Here is a 27790-nt window from a genome sequence, read left to right as displayed (position 1 = left end):
AATATTTGAAGATGAATGGCTTTTGGTGAAAAAACCTAGAAATTGGGAATTTTCAAGAAATATGTTGAAAATTTTTAGAATATGTTGTTATATTTATTTTGTGTGCCAAAATAAATTTTGTTTGAAAATTGTTTATTTATTTACATATAAATGATGTTTTCATGAAATATGGGAATTGTTGAAGTTTTGGGAATTGTTATTTAAAAGTATTAATATAGTCTTGAGATGACTAAATTGTTAAGATTGTTTGAAATGTGGGAATTATGCTATCCCTTGGATAAATTGAAATAAAAATATTTATTCATCTTGTGAAATTGCATTGAAATGAGAAATGAGAATTTTGATCACAATGGGAATATTGTGTGGGAGTATTAAAAGTGGAAGAAATATTGCATTATATTATTAATCATTGCATTGGCATATCAATTCATTTGATAATGAAGAGCTTTGAAATTTGATCTGAAAACGTTGCATTTAGAAAAGAATGTTGATAAATAAGTTTTCGTAAAATGGTTTTGGGGTAAATACGGTGGTAAGTCTTGACAAGTAGTGTGGATTATAGGTGTCGAGCCTTCCCGTTGCGATTGGTAAAAATGACAAATTGGTAGTATTTGTATAGTCTACTTGTAGACACCAGCCTAGTGATTGATAGGTGGTGTGGATTATATGTGTCGAGCCTTCCAGTTGCAATTGGTAAAAATGACAAATTGGTAGTACTTGTATAGTCTACTTGCAGACACTGACCTAGGGATTACCAGAGTTGTATTTACCGCCCTTTGAACAAAATTGATAATTGTGGAACAGTTGAAATTGCATGGCATCATTGAGCATGATGGGTTTTCAATAAATGAAGATGTATTCTTATTTTTCAAAAGAGCATGGCATGGCATGGCATGGCATGGCATATGCATCCACCTTTTTGAGACTTGTATAAAATATATATACTTTGTGAAGGATTTTCCTACTGGGTTTTATCCTCACCCTACGAGATTTTTGTGCAGGAAAGGATGTGGTGATCCCGCCTAACTGAGGGTGTGGAAGTGTGTAAAGAGAGCATAGTGTGCTCGTTTGCTGTTACTCTGATTGTAAGCCAAGGGCTTTATATGTGCCCGTTTGAATAACTATTTTGTGTAATCAGGCTCAGGCCTTGGAACTTGTAAACCCTTGGAGGTATTTGTTGTTTAATTAATGGTTGTTGGATTAATTGTATTATCGCAAGAAAACTATTTACATCATGTAATGCAAGTATGAGGATTTGTTACCAGTTTTACATTAAAGAGCCATGACTAGTGTATCACCATTTGGGCATGAAAATGGGGGCGTTACACCAACTTCAAAAGATAAAGGTCGTCTCCTCTTATCGGCATAACTCTTTTGTCGGTTTTGGGCCGTAGCTAACCTCTTCCAAATGAGAACAACTTTCTCGGTTGTCTCTCTAACAATTTTTGGACCCAGTAACGGTGCATCACCCACTTCGGCCCAACAAATTAGCGATCTACAAGGTCGACCATACAAGGCTTCAAATGGTGCCACCCCAATACTAGCTTGGCAACTATTGTTGTAAGCAAGCTCAATCAATGGTAAGTGCCTTTCCCAAGGCCCCTTAAAATTAAGGACACAAGCTCTAAGCATGTCCTCCAAAATCTGAATGGCATGTTCCGACTCTCCATCGGTTTGAGGATGATAAGCGGTCCTAAGAGTCAACTTAGTTTCTAATGCCTCTTGAAGGCTTTGCCATAACTGGGCAATAAAACGAGGATCCCTATCTGACATGATAGTCACAGGGACTCCATGAAGTCGAACTATCTCTCTAATGTACAACTCTGCCGAGCGTTCAACTGAGTCGCTGGTGCACATCAGAATGAAATGGGTAAACTTAGTCAACCTATCAACAATCACCCAAACGACATCATTGCTTCATTGTTCTAGGAAGCCCAACTACAAAATCCATGGTAACACGCTCTCATTTCCACTCGGCTATCGGTAAGGGTTGTAACAAACCCGCTGGTCTTTGGTGTTCAGCCTTCACTTGTTGACATGTAAGGCACTTCGATACAAATAAAGCGACATCTCGTTTCATACCCTTCCACCAAAACTGATGACTAAGATCATGATACATTTTAGTGCCTCCCGGGTGTACCACAAGGCGTGAGTGATGGAACTCTCGAAGTACCTCCTCTCTACAAGATTCTGGTATAAACAAATGGTTTAGGTAACGTACACTCAGATCCGAGTGAATGTTCAAACCTTTCTCTTCCTTTCCATTAGAAATCTTAACACGGATTGATTCCACATCACGATCTCCTCGTTGTGCCTCTATGACCTTACTAACCAAGGTAGGTTGAGCATTCAAAGTAAACAAGGTAGCACTCTCTCCGGGCTCACCCAAGTGCAAATCAAACTTGCTAATAACATCTAGCATATCCCATTCCCGAATGGCCACACTAGCCAAACAACTCACAGATTTTCGACTCAAAGCATCGGCCACCATATTGGCCTTCCCTGGATGATAGTGTAACTCAAAGTCATAATCCTCCATAAATTCTATCCACCTCCGTTGTCGTAAATTCAAGTCTCTTTGAGAAAACAAATACTTTAGACTCTTATGATCGGAGAAGACTTCAAACTTCTCACTGTACAAGTAATGCCTCCAAATTTTCAAAGCAAAAATCAGCGCTGCTAATTCTAGATCATGGGTGGGGTAATTTTTCTTATGAATTTTCAATTGTCGTGAACCGTAGGCCACAACTTTTCCCTCTTGCATCAAGACACACCTAAGTTCATCCCCAGACGCATCACAATAGACAGTGTAATTCAAACCCCTTTCCAGAATTATCAAAATCGGTGCAGTAGTTAATCTAGTCTTAAGCTCTTGGAATGACTTTTCTCAAGCCTCACTCCACACAAATTTGATACCCTTTCTAGTCAACCTAGTCAAAGGTGCAGCTAGTCTAGAGACAAACCCACTTTCAAAATTGCTCAACTTCTTGAATCAACAATCAGTTTTCAAAGTAATCGAAAGATGATTTCGAAAATCATGTAGATCTTGCAAATATATATATATATATATATAACTCTAAGAAAATCCCTACCTTAAGTTTTGAAAAAGAAATGAGATAAAACTCTAAAATTTACGATGTCGAAACTCGATCTCCATCGTACACAACGAAGCCCTCGAGAAGTTACACAACTTTGATGAAGAACTTCGGTCTAACTCATAACGGATTTGGAGGAATCAAAGAGAGAAGATGACTTTTAGAGAGAGAAGCTCTAGATCTGGAAATTTTGGAGAGTTTTAGAGAGAGAGAGAGAGAGAGAACTGAAAAAGTGATCTGAAATATCCCCTTACAGACTGATATAACATGGTCCACTCGATCGTGAAATAGACTTTCTCGTAAGCAAGCTCGACCCCCGTAAGTTGACCGGGTCAAAATCGGGATCGCTACATATTTATTTTGTGTGCTAAAATAAATGATGTTTTGAAAATTTGTTTATTTATTTACATATAAATGATCTTTTTCATGGAATATGATGATTGTAGAAGTTTTGGAAATTGTTGTTTAAAAGTGTTGATATAGTCTTGAGATGATTAAATTGTTAAGATTGCTTGAAAGGTGGAAATTTTGTTATCCCTTGGATAAATTGGACTAAAAGTATTTATTCATCATGTGAAATTGCATTTGAATGGAGAAATGAAGATTTTTTATCACAATGGAAATATTGTGTGAAAACATTGAAAGTGAAAGAAAATATTGCATTGTATTATTAATCATTGCATTGGCATATCAATCCATTTGTTAATGAAGAGCTTTGAAATTTGATTTGAAAACTTGCATTGAGAAAAGAACGTTTAGAAACAAGTTTTCATGAATTGGCTTTGGGGTAAATACGGTGGTAAGTCTTGACAGGTGGTGTAGATGAAAATGAATAGGTGTCTAGCCTTCCAATTAATACTGGTAAAAATGACAGATTATAGGTGTCGAGCCTTCCAGTCAATACTAGTAAAAATGACAAATTGGTAGTACTTGTATAGACTACTTACAGACACGGACCTAGAGATTACCAGAGTAGTATTTACCGCCCCTTGAATAAAATTGATAAGAGTTGAATTATTAAAATTGCATGGCATCATTGAGCATGATGGTTTTCAAAAAATAAAGATGTGTTTTATTTTCAATAGGGCATGGCATGGCACATGCATTCATCTTTTGAGACTTGTATAAAATGTATATACCTTGTTAAGGATTTCCTACTGGGCTTTATGCTCACCCTATGGGATTTTTGTGCAGGAAAGGACGTGGTGAATCCGCCCAACTGAGGGCGTGGAAGTGTGTGTGTTGGGAGCACAATGCTCTCATTATGCGTGACTCTGTTTTGTAAGCCAATGGCTTTATTTGTGTGGGTTTGAATAACCGATTTGTGTAACCGGGCTTAAGCCTTGGAAACTTGTAAACCCATGAGGGTATTTATTTGTTTATGATATTTGATTTGGATCATGTAATGCAAGTGTGAGGATTTATATCCAGTTTTTATCTTAAAAAGCCATGAATATTGTGTTATCATTTGGGCATGAAAATTGGGGTGTTACAGTTGCCCAGATTTTTGCTCTTCCGTTCGAGCGGGCTTTGTAATTTTTGCTCCTCCGCTTGAGCGGCACTTTTCACGCTCGAGCAGGCTTTGCCAACTCTCAGTACTTTTGCAAGCCTGCAAAACTGTTGGGAGAGTGTTTTTTATGCTCGAGCGGCGTTTCCTATGCTCGAGCAGGTTGGCGCTCGAGCGGTCTTTTTTGCGCTCAAGCGGTTTGTCTGTTACCTGCAAAAGTATTGGATGTGTGTATTTTGCGCTCAAGCGAGCCACTTCTTGCGGTCGAGCGGAACAACTTTTTGTGTCTGATGCTTGAGCATCAACTCTTGCGCTCAAGTGGACTGTGCGTATATCAGATCGCGAAAATGACTTTTTACATCACTTTTTCAGATCTTTTCTCCCTAAAGCCTAAAGTTGAGACCGTCTCTCTCTCTCTCTCTCTCTCTCTCTCTCTCTCTCTCTCTCTATCTATCTATCTATCTATCTATCTATCTATCTATCTATCTCTACATTTTCACCTAGTTTTAGTGATTTCTTAACCCTAATCCCTTTGATAAAAAGGTAGACCATCTCAAGATCTCCATTTTGATCTGAATAGAGTTAGATTTGAACACTTTTGAAGTTTCACCTTTTCTTGGCTTGTCTTCTCTCTTTGAGGTAGGGATTTTCTACACCTTCATATAGTTTTTAACTTAGTTATTTGTCGTTGTGTAACAATTGTGAGATTTGGAAATAGTTTGAACAAACTTAGGGTTTGGGTATGAAATGAAAAGGAGGGGTTTTTGATGATTATGAAATAAATGGGTATGGAGTTCGAATATAATATTATATGGTGTCAAAATTGTTGCTTTTGGTACTTGGGGTGATATTTGGAAAAATGGGAAGTTTTGTCCTAATTGGATTAAATTGTTATTTTGTGTAAATAATTGAAATTGACTTTGGGTAATGTGCAATTGGATGACTTTTGATGTAAATGGTGGAGTTGGACATGTGTTGTCTCTCACCTATGAAAATTTGAATAATTTATCTATTGAGAAATTTGTATATCTGTTTAGAAATTTTTGTATTAGGCTATCGGTAGAGGATAGCTATGATTGTTGTAGAAATTACATGAAGATTAAGTAAATTGAAACTAATCTAATGTTGTTTGTCATTGAATATGACTATGTTTTCAATACATTGTATATGTTGGTGCTTGAGAGGAGAAAGGAGATGCACTCCATTGTTTGGGAGGAGATAAGGGATGAACTCCATTGAAATTAAGTTGGCCAGAGTGTTGAGGGTGAAAGTCCCGAAATCTTGTGTATATACATGGGTGCCGATCCCGCGGACGAAATTTTCGTAAAATGGCAGATTGAAGTATTGTGTGGTAATTATGTTGATTAGATAACCACTAAGTTGTAGTCTTAGTTGGGGTTATTGGAAGATAATGAAATTGACTCATGAATTGAAATGAATTGAAGGAAATTGGAATAAGATATGAACTTGGTACTTCATGATGATATAAAAATGAGAATGTTTTGTCATAGGCATTGTATATGCACATTGCACTTATACCTTTGTTAAATCTTATATATTGTGTTAGATTATTCCTGTTGGGTTTTGGCTCACCCTATTTGGGAAAAACCATTTTCAGGTGTTGGTGACATACATCTGCCAAGGCAATAGCTTGGAGGGACTTTTGGGAAGCAAGAGATTATTTATTTTGTTTTATTCTTTTGAATAGCCAAGGGCTTAAATTGTATTGAGCTAAGCTCATTTTGTTGTAATCAACTAACGACTTGGAAAGATGTAAGTCTATAGGGCATATTATTACCTGTTTAGTTTTCAATTCTCTTATTATTGTAACACATGCTGTAGATTTAGGATGAACATTTGTGAATGTATATCTCATGTGTTAACTTTTGTAAACGAACTCTAATGAATGAAAGCATATTATTCTATTATTTTTCTGCTTTAAGGATTGGTTTTATTGTAATAATTTGGGGGCGTTACATATTTATTTATTTTAGAAATAATAACTATCCATTAATTTATGGATTTCAAATGGGAAAATAACAAAAATATTTCATAATCTCTCCATCATAGCCTCTCTCACCAATTTTAAAAAAATAAATAAATATTAAAACTTGCATTCCTTTTTTCTCTTCCAAAAAATCAGATAATATTTTTCATGAAAGTTGTGGGTATCCATCTATATCTTATATATTATATAATAACGTATGAAAAAATAAAAATAAAAATCAGATATACAAACCAATAAAATTAATAAATTTGATTTTTATTTGTTCAATTGAAATATTTCTTTTGCCTCTCAATATCTAATTTTAAATTTTAAAAATATATAAAGTCTATCTAAACAAACCTAATTTGAAAATATCTCTCACTATCATACTTTAAATCAATAAAACTCACATATCTATCACATATTTAACTCTCATCGTAACTTACCTAAATAATAATAATGAAAAACAAATAGAAACTATAGATAAATTAAATTTAAGAAAAATAGAAACCCACAACTCCCATCACTAACCCACAACCACATATTTCACTATAATTCCATTTAAGAAAATATTCAACCCTTAATATATTTTTTTTTATCAAATTATAATTTGATAAAAATTTAAAAAGATGAAATGTTGAAAATTATTTGTTTTTTCATCAAAATTGGTGAAAAGAAAAAAAAAATTGGGATGAGAATGAAAATTCTTTTAAAAATTGATAAAAATTTAATGAAAAAGTAAAGTAATTCATATCAAATCAAATTTTTTATTCAAATTTAAAATCAAATTAGATTAAAAAAAAAATTGAAAGAAAATGATGAAAGTTTGAAAATATTTGAAACCTTCTTATTTTTAAAGACTAAAAATCCATGTGTGTATTATATTCATATTATATTTTTAGTTATGAAATTGAAATACAAAAAATGTAACTTAAATTATTGGATTAATAATAGAAATATCATATTAATTATTGTTAAATTTCACTTGACTATAAAATTGTATATTTGTCTTAATTATAACTTTTAAATTTGTATATTTCAAAACAAGAAGAGATATGTCATAATTCATTTAATTTCATTTAATCAGGTTTAACTTTTTTTTAATGCAAATTATCAAACTTGCACTAAACAGATTTATATATATTTTCAATTTTTTTAAACTAATAATATAAAAAGTTATAAACATAAAAGTTAACTTATAAATTTCATGTATACCTCAATGCAAAATATTAAATTACTTCAAAATATTTATAATGATTTGTTTATTTATTTATTTACAAAGTCTCGTACATAGAATAGGTTACCACTAGTTACTTTTAGGAAAAAAATATAACTTATTAATATGAAAAGTTATTTTGACAAAATAAAATATAACAGTTTTTTTTTTCTCTCTCTCTTATTTACTCTATCCAAACAAGATAGGTGATAAATTACATTCTTTTATTTTTTTCTAAACATAAATGGTGATAAATTATAATTATTTCTTTTCTTTTTTCACTTAGGTGAGAAATCGCAATTATTTCTTTTTTCACATCAGCTTATGATCCAAACGGATTGTTAGATTGTATTTGGTTGCAGATTTGAGAAAAGATTTGGAAAGGAAATGAAAAAGGTAAGTGAAATGTGAATAAAATATGTCTAAATTTTACTTAGTTTCACACTTTTTTTTTTCCTTTTCCTTTTCAAATCTCTTCCCAAATTATTCGACCAAACATAGCCTTAAATTTCAAATAAAAGTAGAGTATTTTTATTTTTGAAAAAAATTCACTTTATCTGGCGATTTGGTAAGGCTTTCCAGGCCTACAACGGTAATTCAAATGGTTGTTCTATATTATCCTTCCTATTCTATTTTGTGGGCATTATCTTAATTCATAATTATAATTTGAATTGTTGATTTTAAAATTTAACGGAAAAGATAAATTATCTAAAAATTTAGTTTGGGTAAATTATGCAAATAGTCCATATAGTTTACACGATGTGTCAATTTGGTCCATATAATTTCGATTTGTTTGATTTTGCCCATTAATTTAAAGAATTGTGCCATTTTAGTCCAATAAATAACTGTTGTTAAGTTAATTTAACGGAAGGTCAAACGATGTGCCAATTTGGTCCCTATACTTTATACGATGTGTTAATTTAGTCCATGTAGTTTCAATTTTCTCGATTTTGACAGGGACTAAATGACACATTGTGAAAAATACAGTGACCAAATTGACACATTGTTTGATTTTTCATTAAATTAACTTACAACCGTTATTTATTGAACTAAAATGACACAATCTATTAAATTAAGGGACAAAATCGAGCAAATTGAAACTATAGGGCCCAAATTGACACATCGTGTAAACTACAGGGACTATTTGTATAATTTTCCCATTTAGTTTTATTGAACATTATATGTTTTAAAATAGATGTCAACTATAAATTTAAACTTAAACTATCTGTTTTATAAAACAAAATGATATATGATGAAATTGATTCTTTGTACAGTCTTTGCATGAAATGGGTTCTAGTAAGTTCACTGGAAATGATAAATTTTTCCAAAAACTCATCGGAAAAGATGAATTTGGCTGAAAAGTTTGATTTTTTTTTTTTTGGAAATGGAAGAGAGAAGCTAGATTTGTTGGTAATCAAACTAGATTCAAGAAGAGATTGAGAGAGATAGTGGTTGGATGAAAGATCAAAGCAAGCAAACTAGAGAGAGAGAGAGAAAAAAAAATAGCAGAGCATCCCATAGAATCCTCACTTTCACTCTTTCATTCCAACTCTCAAAATTTGCTACTATGTTTGTTCTGAATCATGAGCTATGGGTGGGTGTATACACACCCAAAATTGGCTTGAAGTCCAAGCAATTGATTATGGTGATGCCATGTGACAACATGAGAAAGATTCCCTCCCTAACTGCGTGGTCGAGATAATTGCTACCCCCAAGCATTTTGTGTCTTCTCCTCAAGTATCCCGGAGAATAATAGGAAATCTGAGGGTTTTATAAGTTATCTCGACGAACCTTTGATTTTAGCCACCAACTCAACAATAACTACCATCCCAAGATAAAGGTCAGGTGTTGTCCAAGGGGACTTCCAAAGTCCTACTACCTTGACTTTCAATAAAGACTAATTTGAGTGATGAAAGAATTTATCTTTGAGTTCTCCATCTTTAAAAGAAGGTCCATTTTCTCATCACATCATGGTTCTAACATGTCAATTAGGCTCCAAGTTCATAAGTGTTTTGGGATTCTTAATGGAATAACTTCTGGGTTCTCGAAACATTTTCGAAGCCAAGCACTCAGATCTTTGGGTTTATGGCTCTAAACCTTTTCGAATCTAGTTGCAAAGGATATTTGGATTCATGGTTCTGAATCATTTTGAGTCCAAAAATTTGTCTCTAGATTTTCGTGGTTTGAACTCTTTGTACCACTTCTAGCCTTCAAAGTTTGGGTAGGAGATTTGAATTTCATACTTTAAGTTTCCACCTCTTACGATGTTCACTACATGGTTTATGAGATAAACGAATTCCAATAATCTTTTGGGTCCAGTGTGAGACCCACAAAATGAAGTACGAAGAAATATAAAGAATAGTCAATGCCTTCTTCTTTTTTACTTTTAAATGCTAAATCTATAATTATGCCACATCATTTTGTGTAATTTTTGAAAATTCTATCAAACACCTTCTTCCAACTTTCTTAAGAATATAGTTCAAGATTTCAAATAATCTCACTTAAAATTTTTGCCATGGGCTCAACAACCTCTATTACAGAAGTAAGCAAGAATGGAAAACACTGTCTGTGTCGAAGTGAGTAGAAGCAACATAATAGCTCCGAGAAATGAGATGATTGTCCATGGGCTGTTGAAATAATTACGCCTTAACATTGCAGTCCATATGTTCCAACATTGCTTACTATACTTGTTTATGTCATCAAATACTTGAGAGTAATAAAAATTGTCCCGAGGTTCAACGGCACAAGTAGAAATCTTGTTAAGAATTGACACAACCATTTCATCACCACCTAGCATGTTTTTGAGAATTCCATAGCGACGAAGCAAGGAGACATCCTGTGAAGAGTTAATGAGGCAATATCCGGACTTATTCGTTGGTATTTGAACATATGTCGAGATTTTAGTTTGTTAATGAAATGTTAAAACATTGTATATGTTGTGGGTGTCTTGAAAACATAGATTCAATATGAGCATTGTATATGTTCTGGGAATATAGAATATTGTATGTGTTGTACCAAATTTGGAAACATTGTATATGTTTTGGATTATGAAAGCATTGTGAATGTTGAATATGTTTCGGAAACACAAGTTTAATTTGAACATTGTATATGTTGTTTAACTCTTGGAAATGCAAATTTATCATAAACATTGAATATGTTTTGAAAATATGAGATGCACATATTGAAATTGGTTAAATTCGGAAGAATCATATTGATAATATATGTTGAGATATATCTATTGTGGAATTGTTCTTTTGTGGAAGGATTGAATGACCGGTAGGTGGGTCATGGTAATGAGAATTGAATTGTAATCATTCGAAAATTGGGCAATCATGGTTTTGAAACTTGTACTAAAATTTCGGGGACGAAATTTCCTAAGGTGGGGAGGTTGTAGCACCTGTATCTTTCAAAGCTTTTGGGGAAGTGTATTCGAATCCTTTATTTTTTATTTTGGAAATCTTTGGTGTTGTTGTACGTTGGTTTTGGAGGATTAATCCGATTTAAACTTGTTGGGTTTGGTTGTTCGCACTTATTCTTGTCAAAAGTTCATTGAAGACTTAGAAATTCTATTCTAGGGTTGACACCAGCCTTCCTAAGGGTCGACCCTACCTGTTGGTGAAGTTTCTAGAGGTGTTGCTGGAAAATATGGTAGACCCTAGACTGGAGAGGGTCGACCCTCTTATGTCTATGTGTTAGTTGCTGGAAAATAGGGTAGACACTAGACTGGGGAGGGTCGACCCTCTTATGTCTGTGTGTTAGTTGCTGGAAAATAGGGTCGACCCTATCCTGTCTAAGGGTCGACCCCCCTTGCTTGTGCAGAATGTCTTTTCTACCTAAAGGGTCAACCCCCATGCCCGAAGGGTCGACCCTTGCTTGTTTTTTTTCCCCAAATTTTTGAGGTCCAAATGGCCCCTATCTAAGGGGGTTTTTGGGCCTATTATTTTATTTGACCTTAGGGCTTTTCCTCACTACTATAAGTTGGCCCAACCCATTTTTCTCCCATGATTTTACTTTCCTTTTTCCTCTTAAACCGTGATTTCTCTTTTCTCTCTCTAAAACCCAAATTTTTTTCACTTAAATCTCTAGATCTACTCACCTAAAGTGATCTTTTCACATTTCTCCTTTGAGATAAAGTGTAGAGCTTGTCAAGGGCTTCGTTTTGATCAGGGCAAACGTGGTTTCGTTGCCATCGACTTTTGAGCTTTCTCTCTTCTCTCTCATCTAAGCTTGAGGTAGGAATATTCTACTTTTTAATATGAGCTTTAACCTAGATATTTGTCATTTTGTATAAATGGTGGAATTTGGGAAGATTTTGGTAAAAGTTAAGGTTTGGGTTCTAAATTAAAGGGGGTTTTTCATGTTGATTTACAAAGTAACCTTGGGGGTTTGTGTATGAGTTTCTTTATTGTTGAAGTGGTGAGATTTGGACCTATGGGTGGATATTTTGGAAAAAATGGGAAATTTTGCCCTAAGTTGAGTTGAAATAACTATTTATGTAAATAATGAAATTGGTTTGGGATTTATGAAATTGGGGGAAATGTGATTGAATGGTGTAGTTTGGTTTGATAAATCACACACCTATGGAATTTGATAAATTATCTGTTGATAGATTTATTTATCTATTTAGATATATCTGTTTTAGGCTATCGGTGGAGGATAGCTATGATTGTTGTAGAAACTGCCTGAGAATTAGGATGATTGAAACTAATCAATTGAATTATGTTATTGAATATGACGGTTTGATTAAACCATTGAATATGTGTTTTGATTAGTCATTGTATATGACAAAGTGTTTAAATACATTGTATATGTACCTTTGTTTAGGAGGAGATAGGGGATGTACTCCATTGTTTAAGAGGAGATAGGAGATGGACTCCATTGATAATTAAGTTGGCCGGAGTGTCCAGGGTGAAAGTCTCGAAATCTTATATATTTATGGGTGTCGGTTCCCTCGGACGTGGTTCCGTAAAATGGCAAGAAATAGAAGTGTTGGATTGATGAATGTAATGAATTGTGAACCATTGTGTTGTAGTCTCATATTGGTTCCTTTGATAATAATGAATTTGGTTAATTGATTTACCCGGAATGGAAGAATGGATATGAATTGAGATATTGGTTATCTATGTTGAATGACCTTGAAAAGAATATGTATTGGTTAAGAATGTTGTATATTTATCTGATGCTCATATTTTAGTTAATTCTCATATATTGTTTAGCATATCTCTACTAGGCTTTGGCTTACCCTACTTGGGAAACCATTTTCAGGTACATGTGACATGCCGCCTTCAAGAGCATAGCTTGGGAGGCTTAGGGGCTGAAGGCTCCACTTTTGTGATTTTGTTTTTGTGCTGAATGTTTATTCAAGCCGATGGTTTTATATGTATAGAGCTAGGACACTACTTTTGTTGTAACCAAGCAAAGTCTTGGAAAGATGTAAGCCCGCTGGGCACCTATTCTGTTGTTAACATTTGGAGTTACATGCTATAGTTTCAGGATGATCCTTTGTGAAAGTATAATGCATGTACCATCTCTTGTAATATTAACTCTGATGAATGAAAATATAATATTTCCATTATGTCTATAGATCTTGTGAATGATTGATTTATGTACTTTTTGAGGGCGTTACAGAATCCATCCATTTTCTCCTCCCAAACAATGGAGTAAATTCATTTTCTTCTCCCAAACATCATACATATACAATGTATTAAAACCCGCAGTCATATTCAATAACAACCGATAAGAGATTAGTTTCAATTCACCTAATCCTCATACAATTTCTACAACAATCAATACTATCTTCCATCGATAGCCGAAATAGTTATCTCTAATGCATTAGTTAAAAGATAACAACATGGACATACAATCTAACATACAACCATAACTTGGAATTCCCCGTGATTCCCAACACTTGGAAACAATCCATATTACACATTTTAAAGACAAATTTTCAAGACTAATATAATTTTCCATCAAACTCAACATTTCAAAGGAGTAACCAATACTCGGTATTCCAAAAGTTTCATAAGTGTTTTCCAGTCAATTCCACAATCTTAAAACCAAACATAATATTTTCCCAATAATCCAACAACTCCCAAAACATTAACATTTAGGATCTTTCACAAATTGGGGCTTTCTCACTTTCAAATACCCACATGCAATTTAATTTACAGAAAATACATTTAGTAGCAAGATTATAGGTAATCAACCAAACCTTCAATTTACAAATCAAGTATCTCATATATGAATTTCAAGTACAAAAATAACATATTGGCATACTCCAACTAGTAAAACTAATACTCAATTTCCCAATTGTTTTAACTCACACAAAACTTTCAATCAACTTTGTTCCACCTCAACCAAGGTAACCAATATGATTTTTACCAAATCTCATACTTATTGAATATTTCTATTTCTATCCTACTATATTAAAAGTTATGGTATCTTCTCAATAACATACTTTTAATCATAACGGATATAAAATTTTAACCAAACTAATTTAATTCACTAAATTAGTAAGTGTATCATATTGAAAACTTTCAAAATCAATAATACCAAACATAACTTCACATACCTCATCTCTCAAACATAACCCTATCTCATGCCAAGCTACTCGAATAGCCAACCTTTCCCAACTCTCTACAAATAATAATTTTAAAAACTTTTTCTAAAATTAATTAATCACATGATATTTACATCAAAAATTAAGAAACATGCCCAAGAGTAATATTTTCAAGGTTGTGAATTCAAAAGTCCACATTTCACATTTTCATTTTCACAAAACTAAACGCAACTTAATCATCAACATATCACCTTTCATCAAATATCATGAATGTAACACTTTTAGAGTTTTTAATCCCAAAACAACTCTATAATCCCAACTTAACAATTTACCCAATATTCATCAACATCAATTTATTTTTTTCTCAAAAATAATTCCAAAACTCAAAGATGAAATAAATATTTCAACATTATTTTCTCAAAATAAATTATATAACCATAATATGAGGTAGATACAACTCACACAACTATTAATTTCGTTTTCGGATTTTTTTGACAAATATTACCAACACAAAATGATTTTTTTTTTCTAAATCAATTTCAAAATATCAATGTCTTGAACACTTCAACATAATTTTTCTTCCAAAAATTAACCAGACAAAATATGAGAAATACATATACGCAATACCTCCTATAATGATATATTTTCTCAAAATAATCCTAACATAGCTTTAAAGTAATAATATGAAGAAAGCCCCTACCTCAAAATATGAAGAAAAGCAAATCTGAAAAAGCAAACATCACCCAATCATGAATCCGAGACCACCACTGCGAAGAGTACGACAAGTTCTCCGACTTTCATTTACAAAACTTTTGCAAAATCTCACTTTAAAGACTCCGACTCTAAGCTCAAAGCTTGAGCAATCATAGAGAAAAGAGAAAGGGGGAGAAAGAGAGAGACGCACAGCCTCTGCCAAACCAAAACAAAAGAAAATGAAAAGAAAAGAAGGGAAAAGAAAGAAGGGACAAGGAATGAGGGAAGGGGGGGGAACCCCACGTGGGTTGCCTTCCCAAAAATTAGTTTCCCAAAAATATATATATATATATCGTTTTTGTAAATATATCTAAGAATTTTGTAATATAAATTATAAAATGATATAATTTTCACACAGCCTCTGCCAAACCAAAACAAAAGAAAATGAAAAGAAAAAGAAGGGACAAGAAATGAGGGAATGGGGGGGGAGCCCCACGTGGGTTGCCTTCCCAAAAATTAGTTTCCCAAAAATATATATATATATATATATATAAGTTTTGTAAATATATCTCAGAATTTTGTAATATAAATTATAAAATGATATAATTTTTCTCACTACAAAATATAACATTTTTGTACACCACAATATATAATTCTTTTGCTCACTACAAAATATACTCTTATTTTATTCACTATAAAAATATATAATTTTTCACCATATGGTACACATCATAAATTCAACTTTCAAATATATATTATAATCATATATAATAAATAATAACAACTCCCACGGTGGGCAATACCAATCACATAATTAAAAAGGACCAAGTAGTTAAACATGAGTAAATAAATAAACTCAAATTAAATTAAATCTAAATCATGTTCTTCAATTAAATTCACACCCATAAGCTAAACATCACCCAATTATACATCAAAGTAGACCCAACAAACTAATCTCAAGTCATGGTCCAACACACACAAAACTCATTTTCAATTTTTGTTATAAATTAAACTGAACACCAATCAGTCCACGAATTTTTATAAAATAAATACTCATCAATAAATTCTGAAATGTTTACCCAACATGCTAGACTCATATGTGAACAACATATAAAAGTTGCATAATTTTCTGAGATTGGGAACTATTTAAAAAAAATATAAAACCGAATTGTTTTCACACAGAATATACACAGCACTACAAATCTGAAAATTTGCTCAATTAAATTATGCACTGACTTTTTAAAAAGAAAAAAAGAAATTATGGGTCATCACATTTAAGAGAAGGTCCATTTTCTTGTCACATCATGGTTCTAACATGTCAATTAGGCTCCAAGTTCGTAAGTGTTTTGGGATTCTTAATGGAGTAACTTCTGGGTTTTCGAAACATTTTCGAACCCAATTACTCAGATCTTTGGATTTATGGCTCTAAACCTTTTCGAATCTAGTTGCAAAGGATATTTGGATTCATGGTTCTGAATCATTTTGAGTCCAAAAATTTGTCTCGAGAATTTTGTGGTTTGAACTCTTTGTACCACTTCTAGCCTTCAAAGTTTGGGTAGGAGATTTGAATTTCGTACTTTAAGTTTCCACCTCTTACAGTGTTCACTACATGGTTTATGAGATAAACGATTCCAATCATCTTATGGGTCCAGTGTGAGACCCACAAAATGAAGTACGAAGAAATATAAAGAATAGTCAATGCCTTATTCTTTTTACTTTTAAATGCTAAATCTATAATTATGCCACATCATTTTGTGTAATTTTTGAAAATTCTATCAAACACCTTCTTCCAACTTTCTTAAGAATATAGTTCAAGATTTCAAATAATCTCACTTAAAAGTTTTGCCATGGGCTCAACAACCTCTATTACAGAAGTAAGCAAGAATGGAAAACACTGTCTGTGTCAAAGTGAGTAGAAGCAACATAATAGCTCCGAGAAACGAGATGACTGTCCATGGGCTGTTGAAATAATTACGCCTTAACATTGCAGTCCATATGTTCCGACGTTGTTTACTATACCTGCTTACGTCGTCAAATACTTGAGAGTAATAAAAATTGTCACGAGGTGCAACGACACAAGTAGAAATCTTGTTAACAATTGACACAACCACTTCATCACCACCTAGCATGTTTTTGAGAATTCCATAGCGACAAAGCAAGGAGACATCCTGTGACGAGTTAATGAGGCAACACAGGAAAGTTAAATAGTCAGTGGTATATTTGAGGCCAATGTCCTCCTCGAGATGATGTTGCTCGTATGCAATTCCATTTCTAAAAAGACATTCTATCTTCTCATGTATGACTAATGTCGGGATTTCTAATACCCCATTTTTAAATTTTACATTATAAAAGATCATACCACAGTTAGATTTCTTGAACTTGATAACAATTTCATGTAACTCTGTGGCACATTGTATGTGTTCCCATTTCTTTATCTTGTCTCCGACGACACTTGTTAGAGGTACTGATTTTGAGAGTGAAAAAGATGTAATTTGGTATACCAGACCAAGAAAATGTTTCACACCACAAGTCGAAATTCCATTATAAGCATATAAAATCTTTATAGGACCTAGGGATGCATATTGACTGACACAATGATGGTATCGAATGGCTAAATCAGTGATATTGTCATGAGGGTCAAGAACTTTGGTCATATTGAACAACTCCACAAGAATAAAGAATGGAAGTTGATTTTCAAATAACAATGAGTCGCGCCATAATGTTGGAAGTATCCAATCAATTTTGAAGAGTGGGTCATTTCTATCTCTATTGGAAATCAAGCAAGCTATTTGTTAATATAATAATACCAAGCATGCTTATATCATTAATATATATTTAATAGTTAGTGCTTCTCCATCAGATGATTTATTGTAGTGCTTTAGGTAGTGCCTTCAACTTTCGGCTACTTTTATTTTTATATGTTTTCTTTCATAATGTTGTATCATAATGATGTTGTATTAGCTCTCCTATATAATGGAGCCTTCTCTTCATGTTTAATACACAATTGAATCACAGAGTGTATTAGCTCTTTCAATCACTCTCTCAATATTTCTTTCATGGTATCAGAGCAGGTGTAATCCTGTCTCATCATCAATATTTTTGTTGTCTCTCTCTTCTACTCAAATCTATTCTTCTATTTCATGCCTAAATACGGTCCAGCTTTTGGAATGGCTATCGACTCATCCTCCTCTTCTTCTGATATTATCATCTCATCATCTTTATCCTCTCATCAAATGGAAACCTCTCATCTTCCGATCACCGCCCATAAACTGAATGGGCAAAATTATTTGCAATGGTCTCAATCCATATTAATGTTTATACGGGGAAAGGAGAAAGACGACTACATCACCGGAGCCTCAGCACTACCAGAAACCACAGCATCAACCTACAAAAGGTGGATAGCTGAAAATAACATGGTCATGTCGTGGCTCGTCAACTCTATGACCACTAACATTGGCGAAAATTTTCTGTCATTTGATACTGCCAAAGAGATCTGGGACATGGCAAAAGAAACGTTTTCAGACAAGGAAAACACATCTGAAATCATCCAGCTTGAAAGCTCCCTCCACGATTTACGTCAAGACAATCTTACGATAACTGAATATTTCAATACCCTTACTCGTCTATGGCGTCAACTTGATACGTTTGAGGTTCATAACTGGCAGTGTGTTGCTGATAGTTTGTTGTATAAAAAGATTGTCGAAGGGAAGCGTGTGTTTACATTCTTGTTAGGATTAAACACAAATCTTGATGAAATCAGAGGAAGAATTATGGGAGTAAAACCGCTACCTAGCCTTAGAGAGGCATTCTCTGAAGTCCGTCGCGAAGAAAGCCGGAAAAAACTCATGATGGGATCCCATCAACAACTGAATATGGCAGAAAGCTCGGCTCTTAAGACTCAATTCGCTCCTATTGACAACCGTCAGAAAAATAAAGGAGGTAGGCCTTGGTGTGATCATTGTAGAAAGCCGGGTCACTCGAGAGAAACTTGCTGGAAGATTCATGGAAAGCCAGCAGATTGGAAGCCACGTCAGCCTCTTGAGAAAGAAGGACGAGGTAATCATGTAGGTACAAATGAACGATCACTACAACCTGAAGCAAGCCCGTTCACCAAGGAGCAAATGGAGATGCTCCAGAAACTACTACAGTCACAATCTGGTTCGTCTTCCAACCACATCATTGGATCCGGAACCTTGGCTCACAAAGGTAATTCTTTGAACGCCTTTACTGTTGCTAAGAAACGTAAAAAATCTTGGATTGTGGACTCAGGAGCATCTGATCATATGACGGGAGATGCAACAATTTTTGATACATATAGCTCATGTCAAAATAATTTAACGGTCCGAATAGCAGATGGTTCACTATCAAAGGTTGCTGGTATAGGTTCAGTTGTGCTGTCTAGGAATCTTATTCTCAACTCTGTTCTCCTTGTTCCTGACTTGGACTGTAATTTATTGTCAATTAGTAAACTCACTAAGGAAAAGAGGTGTGTTACTAATTTTTTCTCCACTCATTGTGAATTTCAGGATTTGGATTCGGGGAAGACGATTGGCAATGCTGAGGAATGCTCTGGACTCTACATCCTTAAGGAATGCCACTATCCACAGGAACAACCTCAAACGGCAATTCGTGGTAGTTCTTTTTCGGTTTCGTGTCAAAATAACGATAGAGCAATTATGTTGTGGCACTATCGCTTAGGTCATCCGAATGTTATGTATCTCAAGCATTTATTTCCTTCATTATTTAAAACTCCAAAACCTTTTGATTGTGAAATCTGTCAATTGTCTAAGCATGTACGGTCCCATTTTCCCATTCAATCCTATAAAGCGTCTCGTCCATTCTCACTAATTCATAGTGATATCTGGGGTCCATCAAGAATAAAAAATGTAACTGGTACTAGGTGGTTTGTCTCATTCATAGATGATCATACTAGATTAACCTGGGTCTTCCTCATGAAAGACAAATCTGAAACAAGCCAAATTTTCAAAAATTTTCAAATTATGATTCAGACACAATTCCAGTCAAAAATCCAAATTCTAAAATCTGATAATGCTCGGGACTATTTCAACTCCATTCTAGGAGAATTTTTAGCCAAAGAAGGGATAGTTCACTTAAGTTCATGTGTTGACACCTCACAACAAAATGGCATCGCTGAACGGAAAAATAGACATTTGTTAGATGTTGCTAGATCGCTAATGTTTTCCACAAATGTTCCACAATTCTTCTGGGGGGAAGCTGTTCTTACAGCAGCCTACCTTATCAATAGGATGCCATCTAGGGTACTACAATTCCAAACTCCTTGTCAACTTCTCCTAAAATCCTTTCCAACTACTCGCCTCATCTCCACTATCCCACCAAAAATTTTCGGGTGTTCTGTCTTTGTTCATATCCATCAACAGTATCGAAGTAAACTTGATCCCAGGTCGCTCAAGTGTATCTTCATTGGGTATTCGTCACATCAAAAAGGGTATAAGTGTTACTCTCCGGTCACAAGGAAATTCTACAATTCCATGGATGTCACATTTTTTGAAACCCAGTCTTACTACCCTAAAATCGTTCTTCAGGGGGAGACTCCAACCCAGGAATATCAATTTTGGACCCTTGAGTCATTTAGTGAGCCATCCATCACCACCAAAAATCCCACACCTCCTGAGTCATTGAATCAATCTTTACCTGCCGAAAATTCTGAGTTCATTGTTGACTTGCGGGATAATGAGCACATCCAAGAGGAAACGGAGGAAGGAGCAATTTCTCAACAATCCCATGAGGCTGAACCGGGTTCTAATCCAAGCAACATTCCAGGTGACAATCTTCCTCCCATAGATAGTACTGATAATTCTGAGTTAGAAAATAGTATTCTTAATATGCCCATAGCTTGGAGAAAAGGAGTTAGATCATGTACTCAGCATCCCATTGGGAACTTTATTTCTTATGATAAGCTATCACCTTCGTTTCGTGCCTTCACTTCTAGCATCACGGAGATACCCATTCCTCGGAATATTCAGGAAGCTTTCAAGTATCCGAAGTGGAAGGCGGCAGTCAATGAGGAAGTTCGGGCCCTGGAAAAGAATGGTACTTGGGCAATTACTGATCTTCCAAGAGGAAAGAAACCAGTTGGGTGTAAATGGATTTTCACAGTAAAACACAAGGCAGATGGTAATGTAGAACGTTATAAAGCTCGGTTGGTCGCCAAAGGATTCTCCCAATCCTATGGCATTGACTATCAAGAAACCTTTGCTCCAGTTGCCAAGCTCAACACTGTTCGTGTACTTTTATCCTTGGCAGCTAATCTCGATTGGACACTTCACCAACTTGATGTGAAAAATGCCTTTCTCAATGGTGACTTAGAGGACGAAGTTTACATGGACATTCCTGCTGGACTTGAGACAACATTAAATTTCAACAAAGTTTGCAGACTCCAAAAATCCTTGTATGGTCTCAAACAATCTCCCAGGGCCTGGTTTGAACGGTTCACTAAGGCAGTGAAAGGGTACGGTTTTGTTCAATGTCAATCCGATCATACATTATTTGTGAAGCACTCCCTAGGAGGGAAATTGGCAATTATCATTGTTTATGTGGATGACATAATTCTAACAGGTGATCATGAAGAGGAAATTGGCTTACTTAAAAAATTCCTAACAAAGGAATTTGAGATTAAAGATCTTGGAAACCTTAAGTACTTTCTTGGAATGGAGATTGCTAGGTCAAAGAAAGGTATAGCAGTCTCACAACGTAAATACGTTCTAGACTTACTGAATGAAACAGGGATGCTAGGATGCAAGCCGGCAGACACACCTATGGACACAACTATCAAACTGGAAGAAAGTGACGGTAGTGCACCAAGTGATAAAGGGAGATATCAACGTCTTGTGGGAAAACTCATTTATCTTTCTCATACAAGGCCAGACATCGGCTTCTCTGTAAGTGTGGTCAGTCAATTCATGAATAATCCAACCGAAAAACACATGACTGCTGTGATCAGAATATTGAGGTACCTAAAAAGGACACCGGGAAAGGGTCTCTTCTTCCAAAGAACAACAAATAGAAAAATTGAGATTTTTTCAGATGCAGATTGGGCAGGTTCATTGACTGATCGAAGATCAACTTCTGGCTATTGTTCGTTTGTTTGGGGGAACGCGGTTACATGGCGAAGCAAGAAACAGTCAGTGGTAGCCCGTAGTAGTGCTGAGGCAGAATTTCGTGCTATGGCACTAGGTATCTGTGACGGAATCTGGTTGAACAGGATGTTAGAAGAATTACGGGTTCCATCTGAGCATCCCATGGTTTTATACTGCGACAACCAAGCCGCCATCAGTATAGCTAAGAATCCGGTTCATCATGATCGAACGAAACACGTGGAGATAGATCGACACTTTATCAAGGAAAAGATTGAAGAAGGAGTTTTTCAAGTCAGCTACACTCCAACAAACTATCAAAAGGCTGACATTCTCACAAAAGCTCTTGCTCGCGTTCACTTCGAAGATCTGACGGAAAAATTGGGAATGATTAATATCTACAACGTAGCTTGAAGGGGAGTATTGGAAATCAAGCAAGCTATTTGTTAATATAATAATACCAAGCATGCTTATATCATTAATATATATTTAATAGTTAGTGCTTCTCCATCAGATGATTTATTGTAGTGCTTTAGGTTGTGCCTTCAACTTTCGGCTACTTTTATTTTTATATGTTTTCTTTCATAATGTTGTATCATAATGATGTTGTATTAGCTCTCCTATATAATGGAGCCTTCTCTTCATGTTTAATACACAATTGAATCACAGAGTGTATTAGCTCTTTCAATCACTCTCTCAATATTTCTTTCAATCTCTCATACTTGTTATGGTAAATTTGCGAAACAACTCAATGAGAAAGCAGCTGTCAAGAAGCATCATTTTCACAAACTCGTCTTTGTTAAGCCATACAGAGTTTGCATAACATCTATGTGCTCATTCTTGCAAATCTCTCATGGCTACTATGTATCTATCCACACTAGTCTCATTCCTTCGTTTAAGAAGCAATCGCAGATACTGTAATTTGTGTTCTTCCATCCATTGTAGGTTCTCTTTACCATGGTGATATGGTCCTATAGCCATTATTTCTGGTTCATATGACTTTTCATTTTGCCAACGTAGTCGATCATGCACTTTGTAGATATAACACTCGGAGTCTGTACCAGATAGATGTGTAAGCTTTTCATCTAAGCGAAAGGAGACAGGATCAACACTTGCACTCGACAGCATATCTTGTAAAACTAGTGGAAATCCTGTCTAAACAAATTACCAAATTTGTTATATATATATAAAAAAAGAAAAGAAAAAGAACATAGGATCTATTACGTGAATGAAGCCAAACTTAAAAGATCACAGACTGGTCTAAAAGAGTTTTCCACAAAGGTTTTCTCATAAATTTTGAAGCTCACATTTCAGACTGACCATGGCTAGTACATTTTTTTAGTTATCTAAAAAAAATGGAACACCCTTGAAATGCTTTAAAGTCTATCTCCTATATCTAATTTTTTGGCAAATTGTCTGAAGAATTTTTCCTTTTTTCTTAGTTTGTGATCTAATTGGAGTGGTACTATTGCGTTGGGCTCCTCGATTCAGTTTAGGACCACCTAATTGATTGGAACCTTTCAATTTATAGGATCCGTAGATAAGTTAATTTATTTAAAAAATTAAATTAATTGGATATTGATAATTACATAATCGTATCACATTTATCTTATAAAATTGGACAACAAAATTTATCTAGTGGAATCACCATTGGAGAGGAACTCAACCCTTAGGAATTTCAGTGATAGACAACATTAGATGAAGCAAAATGCTACCTATAATCTTATTCCTCATCTCTTTTTCTCACTACAAAACACAAGCAAGCAAGCAGATTTTATATGCATTTATGACTATAAAGGCCTAGGGCCTATTACTTTGTGTTCAAGAGTGAGAAATCAAAATAAAAAATATAATTATATATAACATTACTCTTAGATAAAACTACTAAAACTACATGTGTTTCTTAAAATGTTTGCAGGCCAATGCCCCTCCTGATTCCCCTCTCCTTGTGCCCTTATCAGGTGTGATATTTAGTTCAAATCTTATCATTGTGTCTAGGAAGCAGGATACCAGATATAATACGATAAGGATACGACTATAGAACAAAACTTAAAAAAATATGAAACCAATACAATTAGGATATGTTTTTTTAAAAAATAAATAAATTATTTTTTAAAAATTATTAATAGTGAATTATGCATAAAATCAAGAATGTTAAAAAATCATACTGTAATTTTATAATGCAAAATATTAACATTTAAGAATTAGATATTAATTTACGATAGTAGCTTGCTAACTTCTTAATTTTCAATAGATCTTACACATATTTCATTTTAATATCTAATATGTTTGTATTATAATAATAAATAATTTGCAACTTGTCCCTGCATATTTCCTTTTGGCACAGGTAAAGAATATTGTTATCAAGTATAGTTGCTATTTATATGCTGATATTTAATTTTAATTACACTATTATTATATTCTCTTATTAATACTTACTTTCTATATAATTATATGGGACATGCATGAAAGAAAAAAATATATCAATTTGACAAATTTAATTACTTTAATTCACTATATTCTTCTTATCAAATAACTAAATAAAGTATTAGAAAAATATTCTTATATTTATCCTCACTTTCATTTATATTATATTATAATATTATGCAAGAAATACTACAATTTTAATTTTGTAAAAGAAGTATTATGTGATTTAGAGTATCTGATACATATCTGTGAATATCCAAAAAGTAGATATCTAATACAAATATAATACAGATACATCTCTTCTTTTGAAATATCTTAGAAAGGGTTGTCACTATTATTATCATCAGGTGAATCGTCTAACTGAATGATGACATTGACACATTGCAGTCGGAAATACCGTGCAAGAGATACCATGTTTTCCACATCCACATCATTTTGTAATGTGAAATTATTAAAGCCTAGCATCTTGAAAAACAAACACACATTGACAGGTGTTAACCCAACAAACTTTCCGCACGCATTGTCGACCATATCATGAAACCGAAACAGAGGTTGCAAATTAATTACGGCATTCATATTCCCATAACAACAAATTAACATTATTGGCATGTCCATCCCCCTGACAAGATCAACACGTGCTTCATGAGGACCACAATAAACCATACAACAAATGAAATGACATACACTACACACAATCCACCACAACCCAAAACAATGCAGCACATACCATCCCATTTTGTGACGTTATACAAAACCACCCGCCAACAATACATACAAGCCCCCTACTGATGTAAAACAGGGATATGGACGAAGTGCAATGTGACATACATATATAACTACGCTGTAACTGAAAACCAGAGTAAGACATACTTTCGTAACAATGGCGTCTTAACGTCGAAAATGCAATTTTTGCAATCAACAACACAGTCGTCCCAGCCACCCACAATGAGACGACAGAAAACCCAAACTGAAATGACTAAAGCATATGTAAATGTAACATTCAAAATCCCAAATGTGATCTCTAACGTATGTACACAACCATAAACCCACAAATCACATTTCCAATCAAACAAAAAGGGTATACTAGTCCCCTCAGTAACGCCAAACATAGAAAATAGGATCAGAAAGGAACAAATATCCCCACTAGTAGGACTTACCGGAACAAAAGTATAAAGTTGGGACTGATTGGTATAACAGTCTGTCATACAAGATTTATTGGTAAATATTCCAAAATTATACTCCAATATTAACATTAAATTAATATTAAATTCAGAATATTTCAGATTTTTTATCAAATTATGTTTGGGTCTTTTATCAAATTACTATAGATAACCGTTATATTTATAAGTATGCATGAGTATCAGATGACTAGCTGGATGTTTGGCTGATTGTCTCCTGGTCGACCACTTCCTTGCAAAATTTGTTTTAGAATTTTGGAAAATTTACATTGGTCGGTCGACTGGCCGGACATACTTCAGTCGTCCTCCTAATCGACTGATGGTTTGATGAAATCTCAAATTACTTCATTGGAACACACGATATCAAATGAAACTTTCACTTAAATTTTTATTCAAAATTAATAAAAAAAAAAATTGAGTAAACGTTGGAGATACTCTTAGACCATCTCCAATTGGCAAATGTTATAATAGTATGGTCAAAACTATAATTTGAAAATCTATATAATAGTAAATTGTCAAATTATAAAAATAATATTCCAATGGTTACAGGCTATTTTGACAAATTTTAACTAATTTTTCCTTCAATTTTATAGGTGATGTTTCGATATAAGTTTTTAAGTATTTTTTTATTGTTTATATTTTTTCTTTTATGACCTTTTTAAATTTTTTTTTAAAATTAAATATTTACATTCCAACTAGACTAATATAAAAAGATTAAAAATATATATAAATATAATTCACCCCATCAATTGATATCATTGCAAATTTTTTTTTAAAAAATATTAACTACATTAAAAATTTAAACATAAAAATTACATTAAAAAAGAAATACGAAAAATTATAAATACTAGAAATACTAAATTCCAGAGACTTCCAAGTTCTCCCTCTTTTTTCTTTTTCTTTTTTTTTTAAATCTCTAGAGCACTGTCTTGCTCTCCTTCTCCATAAACTTCTTCCCCCTCTCTCTCTCTCTCTCAAACTTGTCCATCTCTCTCCTTCAACGATTGTATGTGTTTGGGTTAGAGTTCATTCGACTTGGGTTCGTTCGAATCCATCAAGGGCCAAAAGGGGGCGGGAGTTCGTTCGATCCATCAAGATTTGTTCGAATCTTTATCATTTAGGTTCATCTCTTTCATCTTAGAAGTTTAACAAAATCACAATCTGAAGAAGATGAAGAAACTTCAAAACCCTTTCCAAGTATTTATTTTTGTGAAATTACATTGATGAAATTGCTTGAAATTTGCTTGAAATTAGTTGAGATTCCTTTTGATTTGTTTGAGATGGCTTGAAATTTGTGAAAAATTGCTTGAAATTTTTCTGAAATTGTTTGATTATTGTTGTTATGATTATTATTTATGATTATTGTTTTTGCAGTGATTGTTGTTGTTGTTGTTGTTGTTGTTTTTTTAATTTTGTTAATATATATATATATTCTATTTGGAGGGTTTTGCCTCTATCTCCATCTCTATCTCCAAAAATCTGAAAAACAGTAATTTTTTATTATTATTGTATTGTTGCTGGATTTTTCCCACTGTGTTTGTTTGTTCCATGGAAATTTTGGAGTCAAAATCTGTTTATTTGGATAATGTTTGGCTGTGGAAATGGCAATTGCCAAATTTGAGAGGGGTTATAGTAGCCCACTGGAGCAAAGTTTTTGGAGACTCTTGCCAAATTTTGGCAACGGCAGCTTCAATAGCTTGTCATTGGAGATGTTGTTACACTCCGTTTGGATGGAGGTGTTTGGTGAGAAAAGAAAAGAAATGGTAAGAATAAAAAATCTCTTCACTTGTTTGTATGGTTAAAAAAAGAAAAGAGATGCTCTTACACTCTGTTTGGATGGAGGTGTTTGGTGAGAAAAGAAAAGAAATGGTGAGAATGGGAAATCTCTTCACTTGTTTGTATGGTTAAGTAGGTGAGAAATGACAAGAGATGGTGAAAAAAAATTCTCACCAAACTTATATATTGTTTCTCACCAAAAGTGGTGAAATTTGGTGAGAAAGAAATTGGATTTAA

General features: G+C 33.9%; 1 pseudogene; it reads right to left on the bottom strand.

Annotated features, from left to right (window-relative positions):
- Positions 1 to 16910: 16910 nt before the first annotated feature.
- Positions 16911 to 24165, bottom strand: LOC114303141 (UPF0481 protein At3g47200-like; annotated as a pseudogene).
- Positions 24166 to 27790: the final 3625 nt, after the last annotated feature.

Source organism: Camellia sinensis, chromosome 7 (genome assembly GCF_055761805.1).
Source record: "Camellia sinensis isolate YWXY chromosome 7, ASM5576180v1, whole genome shotgun sequence".
NCBI lineage: Eukaryota > Viridiplantae > Streptophyta > Magnoliopsida > Ericales > Theaceae > Camellia > Camellia sinensis.
The sequence above is the reverse complement of the archived record's forward strand: the minus strand, read 5'-3'. Positions and strand labels throughout refer to the sequence as shown.